The 9,486-nt window shown below is 40.0% G+C and overlaps 1 long non-coding RNA gene across 1 annotated transcript; it reads left to right on the top strand.

The window, feature by feature from the left end:
- Positions 1–607: 607 nt before the first annotated feature.
- LOC115948409 lies at positions 608–5,241 on the top strand. The gene is made up of 2 exons (XR_004082231.1): positions 608–2,535; positions 3,783–5,241. It is a non-coding gene; the product is annotated as an uncharacterized LOC115948409 (long non-coding RNA).
- Positions 5,242–9,486: the final 4,245 nt, after the last annotated feature.

Genomic DNA, 9,486 nt, shown 5'->3' with positions numbered 1-9,486 from the left:
GTTGCCCAGAGGGGTGGTGGAGTCTCCCTCACTGGAGACTCCCTCACTGGAATCACCTGGACACAATCCTGTGCCGTGGGCTCTGGGACCGCCCTGGGAGGTTGGACCAGATGATCCACTGTGGTCCCTTCTGACCTGAACCACTCTGTGATTCTGTGGCTTGGTGATTGAGTCCAAGAAATGCTGTTTGGGAAACATTAGTGAGGTTTTAAATAGGTTATTAAAGATGTACAGTGAAATCTTGTGAGAGATCAAGAGACAAAACCCATTAGGGATGAAGGCTGAGGAGGCAATGACAGTGGTTAGTTGCCTGGCTGCAAGAATTACTACTGCAGCAGGGAGGCTGGTGGGGCGTGGAAATTGCCCCCATTTCAGCAGAGGGCGGGAGGGGAGGCTTGCACAAGGACAGGCTGTCCCACCTCCACTGCCTCCTGGCCTACAGAGAAAAGTGATCCAGCCTGGAGCTTGCATAATTATCTCCAGAATTTAGGAAATTTTAACTGCAATGTAAAGATTCAAGAAGGAATTAATTAGTAAATTTTTATGAAAGTGCAGTTAAGAAGAAAAGCACCTTTGGGAGTGGTAAGAGGCATAAGGGTGGGAGAGAGAAAGAAAACTAAAAGCTACACTCATTAAACAGACAGCTGTCTTGTTTGAAGAAATCCTGTTCTCTAATTATGAATACTTTCCAAAAGCCATTTGCACAAAAAAACACCCGAAAAAGGCCTAAAACTGAAATAGTTTTTCTTGCTCCATTCCCTAGCATCCATGAGAATGAGGCAGCACTGCAGATCTGCCTCTCAGGCAGTTCAGCATAGCTCCAGGCTGCTGTGATCTCCTTTTCCTCTCTTTTCTCTCAGGTACAGCCCAGCTCTGGTAGCATTAGCTCTGCAGCAGGGCAGGCAGCTGCCTGAAGGTGCTGCTCTGGCTGAAAGCTGGCACGCTGTTCTGATTGTTTTGTGCAGGTTTGCAGCTGAACCTGTCACCTGGCTTGCTAGGCTCACTGCATATCTGCACAAACACCACCAGCTCCAGAAGGGGCAGAGGAACTGCAGAAAAATACTTAATAAAAGGGACTGAGTAAATGCTATTGTCCTCTACAATTTTCTACTGCAATATAAAGGATTATTGTCAATTCTGTCTTTTATTTTAGCCTTCAGTGGATTCCCGAGAGTTCCAAATCTGATTACCCAAGAATTCCTGTCGTCTGCTTTTATGACTCCAGCCTATATAGTTCAAAGAGAAGCTTGATGACACCAACTCAAAGGCTCAAAAAGACAGAAGCAGTTGACAAAAAGAATACCAAGTCTGTTAATTTCTGGGGTTATGTTTCTTAAACTTTGCTGCTCTGCTGGCAGGACTGGCATCACTCTACACAGAGCAGTGCAAATAGAAAATACTTGGTGGAAACCTGTCTCTGCTTACCAATTTGAATTAAAAATGTATCAGCCAGGATGTTCACTGCAAACAGCAGAGCAGGCAGACATTCTGTGGCTGCTGATGTTATTAGCTACCCAGGTTTCTGCAAATTGGGCTTTATCTCTGAAATTTTCTTTGTGTAGGTTTAAGTACCTGAGTACCCCTGAAGACAATGTGACATCTCACCTTCTAACATTAAGAATACATATAAATATTGCAGTGTCAGGGCCTGGCAGTGCAGTTAATTTCAGTTATCTGGTAAGAGCTAACTCAAAGTTGTTTACTGACTAAAGAATGAAGAAGTCTAGAGTGGCATTCTTCACTCTTTTTACTGCTATGAATGCCTAGGCCCCTGTATTTGCACAAGACTTCAGAGCAGTTTCTTTGCATACAGAGGAAAGTATGTGAACAGCTATCTAGTGAGAAGGAAAGAAATTGAAATACCTGGGGGAAAAATCCCAGTTAGAAAGGAAAAGGAATAAACCAGAAATTCTTCTTTCATCTGCTGTGCTAATACATAAGCATAAACCTACCAATGAACCAGTGTTGCAACACAGCAAGGGTGCTGCAGAAATACTGAAATACACAATGTAAGTGCAAATACCTTTAAAATAAAATTAAATAAAATTTTGCAAGTTCCAATCATGTGACTGTTTCCATTTACTACATATTTTTCTTAGCCTTTATAATCTGGTGGATGCAGCAGTTCTCTCAAGACTCATGGATTTTCTGCCATGCTTCAAGCTAGCTACATGCTATAGAAATTGTCAGGACCTGTGTGTCAGTCATTTTTGTATCCTAAACTGTATTTTGCAAATAGCCCATAGGAATATGTCATTCTGAGTATGATTTAGAAATAATAAAGTAAATATTTACCTCCTATGCTTAATCATACTGGCATCTCAGCTAACCATGTACCATGACAGAGTGTTAAAATATTCTGAAATTATGTAATTGTGTTAATCTTACCTTTTCCTTTCCCTCAGGAGAAGTTCAGCACGATGGCTGCTAGTTATGTGGAGTAAATCCCAGTACACCTGAAAGTCTTGCTGCAGTTTCCATGTTGGGTTTTCACTAGGTACAGGTCCTCCAGGATTCTTCTTTTCATCTTGCCAGGTGCCAAATGTCACATCATTTTTTGTTCTTCTGGCTCACAGTCTTGCTTCATGTGGCCACCATCAGCTGTGCAGGTCAGGCTGGCTGAGAGGCACTTTTACTGCTACTGTCTCAGTTCCCTTTAGCACTCACATCTGATCTCTAATTTTTTTCAGTAATAGGAACAAAAAAATTTTCAGCATCCAGAGCTGGTTTTACATTTGATTGTGGAAAATTCCTTATCCTGTGAGGTCTGGACAGTTGCTTTCTATCTGTCTGTAAGCTACATTATGTTGAAGTAATTACTTTTATACTTCATGGAAACTTCATAAGGCTCTTCCATGGAGCTGTGCAGTTTTTCAGAAAGCACAGATGTACCACTCACTGGGTAGTTTATTTTTCTTTCCTATTCTCTTGAGTGCTTTTCTATACTTCAGTCTTCTAACATTGCCATTACTTCTAAATGCTCCTTATTCTTTTTGCTGCTTGTTTCTAATGCTTCCTACTTCTTTCTGTTCTACGTCTACTCTCCTTAGCACTTTTAAAGGCAAGCTCTCGATAAGAGCAACCTTCTGATTTGTTCTGATGAGTTATCCTGCTTTATAACAATTGAGTAAAACAGTCCCTGATGACCTTGTTTTGCAGACTTAGGTTTAGGCTTCCCAGTGCAGTTAGGGAGATAATTAATGGCATTTCCTAATCTAGATGGTATTGTTCAATGCTACTGTAAAAGAACATCAGCTTTGTCTGAACGCTTTGACTTTATGTGAAATCTTTGTCTTGTTGGGAAAGTCCTTATGTGCTGTACTCAGTGTTTGCACTGAAAAGGGCCCTGTTTTGTGCTATGGCTTAGAAGGTTAGTGTTGATAATGTAGAGGTGTTTTGGTTATTGCTGAGCAGGGCTCACACAGCATCAAGGTCTTTTCTGCCTCTCACTCCCCCCCACCACCACTGAGAGGGCTGGGGTGCACAGGGTGTTGGGAGGGGACACAGCTGGGACAGCCAAGCCCAAGTGACCACAGGGATGTCCCACGCCACACAGCATCGTGCAAGGAGGAAGAGGGGATGTTTGGAGTGACAGTGTTTGTCTTCCCTAGTCACTGTTGCACATGATGAAGCCCAGCTTTCCTGGGCATGGCTGAACACCTGCCTGCTTGTGGGAGCACTGAATGAATGCCTTGTTCACTTTGCTTGTGGTGTGCCTTATGCTTTCCCTATTAAATTGTCTTTATCTCAGCTTACAAGATTTCTCACATTTACCCTTCCAGTTCTCTCCTGAAAGAAAGTGGCTCATGGGGATTGGTTGTCAGCTGGGTCTAGACCTGAAGCTGGAAACAGCTGTGGATCCTTGGCTGGAAGAAGTGCAAGCTGGAACAAGATATGTAAAGACCACTTTTTTACAATGACAAAAACCTGCAGATATTTCATGCGAAGCTGAAGTGAAAAAATTAATCATCTGGAAGTCTTACTGCTTCATCATGTTTTATTTTTATTGTAAAACAATAGGCAACATTTCTTTTTCTACTTCAGTAGTTATTTCACCTAATTCAGTAGTATTATGTAAAGAAATATGTTGTTATCTGTTCTTTCTTGGTTGTTACAAGGTAGCTGATAAATTTCTGGTTTGCTGTATTTTTCCTGGTTCTTTGTAATGGGAAATTTCAAAGGAAAACAAATTCTTCTTTCCCATGTAGCTGAAGGGCACTGAAATCAAAATGCTATTTTCAGCATCACACTTAAAAAATAACAAACTTCTTACACAGCAGAGAAATTTACAAATTTGTTTTGTTTAGAATATTAAGGCTCAACCTACATTTTCTTTTTTCCTAGTCCTCTCAGGGGAAAAGAACCGAGCAATAAATTTCTTGCAGAATATGATATTTGTGGAGGACTAAAATATGTGGTATAATTTATTCAGGTTATTTTTTTATCGCCCTGTCCTGCTAGTATTTATTTATATATTCTGATGAATCATTTATATATTCTGTCCATGCATATCTATTTGTTTTTATAGCCACATTCATAAATATGTTTAGGCCAGTATTCAACTTCTTCTAGGCATGCATTTTTTTTCCATTACATTTGTCTGTAAAACATTTTAAGATATCTGAAGTAGAAGAAAGAAGTGTACATATTAACTTACTTAGAAGAAAGGTAACAATCTGGTTGTTTTTTAATAATAGATACCACATTGCCCTGGATGTTTTATATTCACAAGTTACTGAAGGAGATAGGGTAGAGAAAAATAAGTATCAGTGTACACATGAAGGCCCAGGTAAGCCATTACAGTATTGAATAAATGGTTCAATTAGAGATTCACATTAGATCATAAAAAGTGGTTGCACATGTGGATCACAAGACAAGAACTCCATATTGCACAGTTTTGGATCTGTAATATTGCCATCTGAATCTGTGCAGTAATCCAGATTTTTCTTGCCTTTTTCAGTCAGAGCCAGAGTAAAATGAACAGAAAGTGTACAAATGTGATAGTGAATGTGCTAAGTAATATGCATCAGATAGACATGGAATGACAACTGTCTTGAAGAGTTTTCTAGCATTTTTTCTTGTATTGACATGACATTTAAAGATATGATAGATGTTACAGTGGGGAAAAAATCTTTCGGTTCACCCTTACTGAACACCATAGTGGAAAAATTGCTAGTAATAAATACTGATATTATCAGACAGTTATTGCCTTAGCAGCTGAAATAAAGTAATATTAGGAAATACCATGTGTGTTCTTATCCAAAATAGGATAGAAGGCTTGTCCCACACAAGAGAGAAAATAGTTTTCTCTGCATATTATTTGTCTTTTACCTTCTCAGTGTTCTAATGTATGCTCAAGCCTCAGAGCCTGCTCTCTGAAACAGGTGTTGGAGCTTTCTCATGAGCTAGCAGTAATTTGTCTTTTAAGCCTTCCATAAAACTAATTGGAGGGATTTTCTGTGTCTTCTCTCTTGCTGCTCCACACAAAGCAATAACGAGGAGACTGACACTGTTTGATGATGGGCAGTGATGCTGAAAGCTTGTTGAGTCCTTTGGGCAGGGTTTTGTTATCCCAGTGCTACAGGAGGGACATGATGTCATGAGCATGGCCAAGAGAAGAACGTGATGCCTGCAGTGACTGTGTACACAGGGTAGGAGGCATCAAATCTCTGCAGGATTTTACAAGCCATATGTGAAGGATGAAACTGGAGGGAAGTATGAGTGGAATACACAGTAGGAAACTTAGGATTAATAGATAGCTGAGAGATGCAGGGCATGCATCTCACTGTGTCTGCCCAAGGAGTTAAAATAGCTGTGCTGTTGTAGGCTTGAAGTCTCCTGCCACAGGGATTAAACAAGGCAGAACCCACAGGATGGCACATGCAGTGGCTGAATGGTGCTTTGGGAGATGATATCAAATCCAGACACAGAAAAGTACAGAGAAAAGTTTCTCCACATTGAATGGTGCTAAGAAACAGAGGCCAGTGTTGTACTGAAATGCTACATATGCTAACAGATAAATGAACCAAAAGAGAGGTGATAATATAAAGAATATAGTTATTGAGCAGAGCTATATTTACAGAGGACCTCAGCCAGGCTGAGGTTAGCAATAGAGATGTTGTTTACTGTTCAGACACTGGTCTGACAGGCTCAGCCTGTCCCCTGGCTAAGGGCAGGTCCATTCCAGGCCATGCCCAGGGAAAGGAAAAAAAAATAGCCAAAACAAAAATTACTGATTGTATATATTTATTTTCACAAAATAATTACATTTTGCTGTAGTATATAATTGAGTATAGTCATTGAGTTTAGCATACATGTTCATCTGAAATACTTGACTTGTAACAAAGAGAACTTTTTCCTATAAATAATATAAAAAAGTTATATCTGAAACACACGTCACTCTTTGAGTTAAAAAATAAATCCAGATAGACCAAAGACAACATGAAACATAAAGCACCCTCCTCTAATTCATTAAGTAAATGGAGTTTTTTTCTAAGACAGAACAGTGATACCAAGGTGTTCACTCCATCTCCTGCATATAGCTGTTAAATTTTACATCTCTTGGAAGACTATACCTAAAAATACTGATTCTATGAATATTTTAATTTATTCTTTACCTCAAAACACTATTAACTTTTATCATTGTAATTGCTATCTATTTGCTATAATGTCCCCTTTTCTAGAGCCATATTTTTTATAAAGCAAATTCTTAACAGGAGAAATAAATAATTAAAAGTTACTTCAATTCCAGAGATGCTTTGTGTCCAGAGGAAAAAAAATGTGTGCTCTAAGAGAAAAAAATTAGTTGCTTGGTATTGCATCTTGCTTAGTGGTGTTAGAATGATGGAATCCAAGTAAGAATTTCATTCTCCTATTCCTGAAGACAATCCTTCAGAATAACCATGAAATATTTCTGTGAAAGTGTTGAAGATGTAAAAAACTCATATGGCTTCCATGGAGGTCAGAGGTTTTGTTGAAGAGAAATCCATTTAAAATTACCAAGTGTAAAGATTTCTAGAGCAAAGTGTTTCTGGGCTGATAACTGTTTAAGACTTGGAGAGGATGAGAAAGAAGAATGATACGGTTTTGCTCTGTTCCTTCTCCTCTGTAGGCATCTGCTTGTGAACACTGCTGGAGACAGGATTTGGGACCAGATGGATACAGCCACAGCTGTATCCACCCACTCCCCTTTCCTACCCTTCATATCTCTGAAACAACTGAAGCAAGGACTCTAGAAATACTTAACCAAACCAGCAGCAGATCCAGTCTTGTGTATTTAATGAGGCAAGAGTCCAGTTTGGAGAAAAAAAATAGGTTGCAATAATATAATTAAAAATTGAATGTTATATGCAAGGAAGAAGTATTAGAATCATGCAGGCTATCTCAAGTATCTCTAATTTGAATTCAAAGTTTTGCACCTATAATACTTTTGTTTGAATGTGGGTCCTGATGCTTCATCTTTTAGACTTGTGTGAGTCAACTGGAAAAGAAAATAATTCCATGTGGACATCACACAAGTGCCTGGGCAACCAAACAGAAAGCAAACTGGCTTTTCAGTTGGATGGGTAGCTAGAAACCCTGTGTAGTGGATTTCAGGGAATTATTTCTGCATGGAGTTGGGAAGAGAAGCAGCAGGCACACAAATGGCAGGCAGCATTGTATGGTGTGAGCTACACACAAGCTCACACTGACTTTCTGCTTTCCCTTGACCTGGTACCTTCTGAGAGTATCTTCTGCTGGCCCCTAGCATCACTGCAACATCTGCTCATAAAACCCAGTGTGTGGGTCGTGCTCTCCCTGAGACTGGCACAGCAGGAGGACTTGAGAAGGAGTCTCTCTGAGGGGAGCTAGACAATCTATCTAGGGTTAGATTATTTTTTTTTTGACCCTGCAAAGGAACTGTCCCTCTTACCCCCATTCCACAAAGTGACCTGAGGCATTTTACCAGGGAATGCTGTGGACTTGTGGATTCTTCTCATGCTGGGAAAGGGAGGTTTGTTTCCAGTACAACTGGGAAGCATTTCAGCTTCCCTTAGAGGATTTCCCAGGGTATTCTCCAGGCTAGAAGTAAACTGGGCAATATCATGTTCCTCACCTCTCTGCCCTTGTTGTCATAAGGACTGCTTACAAAGTCCTTAAGTCACAAAGTCTGTGAGCTATAGAGGAAAGCTGCTGCATAAACTCATCACATCATTTTGGGCCTGAAACAGCAGTCTGCCCCATATCATCCTCTCCACCCTGGGATATCTACAAGAGCAAAAACTCTGTGTCTAGGGAAGTGACTTCTCTCCTTGTATTTCTAGTCACACTTTTAGAGCCCACAACATTCATTAGTATCAATTTGATCAGAAGCCTGGTAAAGAGCATTTTAACAAAGCAAGCTCTATACTGGGCATTACTTTCCTGAATAATTCCTTGTCTTGGCAGCACAGCAAAATTACATCCTTATTGCCCCAGACATTACAAGAGATAACCAAGAGATAGTTGCTGTTTTGAAGTGCCTGTAGTGCCAATGTGAAAGCACAACACTGGAGGAAAAATAATACAACTCTCATTTTATAGGTAGGAAAGAGGGGCACAGAAAAATTAGATGCCAATACTGCATTAAAATAGAACCCACATCTCTAAATTCCATCAATAGTACTTGACCCTCAAGACAACACTTCCTGTTCTGCACCACTAAAGAGTGCTAAAACCATCTGATCTGCACAGTGGTATTTCAGTCTCTCCCACAGTTGCAAATAATTTTTAAAGATGAAAGCTGGTGGGGAATCACATCCCTGTTGTGCAACAAATTGTCACATTTTCCATGTCTTGGGTTTTTGGTTTTTTTAATCATGGAATCATGTGCTTATTAGTTCCCCTTGTACTGCAGCCTGTCTGCACAGAGAACAGTCACCAGGTGCTATGATAAAGAAGAAAGAATATCCCTAAGTTATTTTTATCTATCCACTGGGAAATATTAATAATTTTTTAACTGTTAAATATTCATTCTTATTTGTCCTTCTGGATGTTCATCTCATGCTGAGTGTTAATTTTTGTTGCTCTGTGAACTGATCTATGGCCCATTGTCCAAAATCTGAAACATTTGGAGGCATGGCCAGATGAAAAGGGTTAAAAAGCTAAAAGTCCTAGGGCACCCATTCAGCTCACAAGCATTCCCATTGCCCTGCTGCGCATTATTGTCTCTTCAGATCTACTGCCCTGGCTGCATGCATGGTGATCCTTAACCTAAGCCTGTTGTAATAATCTGGATATGTTTAAGCACTGTAAATCATGTGCCTTACCTCACCTGAATCACTCTGAGAGAACTGGGTTGCATGTGTGGTTGCAGCAGAAGCATATGTTGAAGATCCTTCAGGCAATACTGCCCCTCTCTCTGGTTCTCTGTATGATTATTGTAAAAGGTTTTGAGGTAAGGGTAGAGAATGGCTTTAGAGGAAAGTCTGGGGTTTTTTTGGTGGGGGCTAGATCTACCCTGTATTT

This window comes from Geospiza fortis, unplaced genomic scaffold, assembly GCF_000277835.1.
Source record: "Geospiza fortis unplaced genomic scaffold, GeoFor_1.0 scaffold217, whole genome shotgun sequence".
NCBI lineage: Eukaryota > Metazoa > Chordata > Aves > Passeriformes > Thraupidae > Geospiza > Geospiza fortis.
Note: the sequence above shows the minus strand (reverse complement) of the source record. Positions and strands in the feature narration are given on the sequence as shown.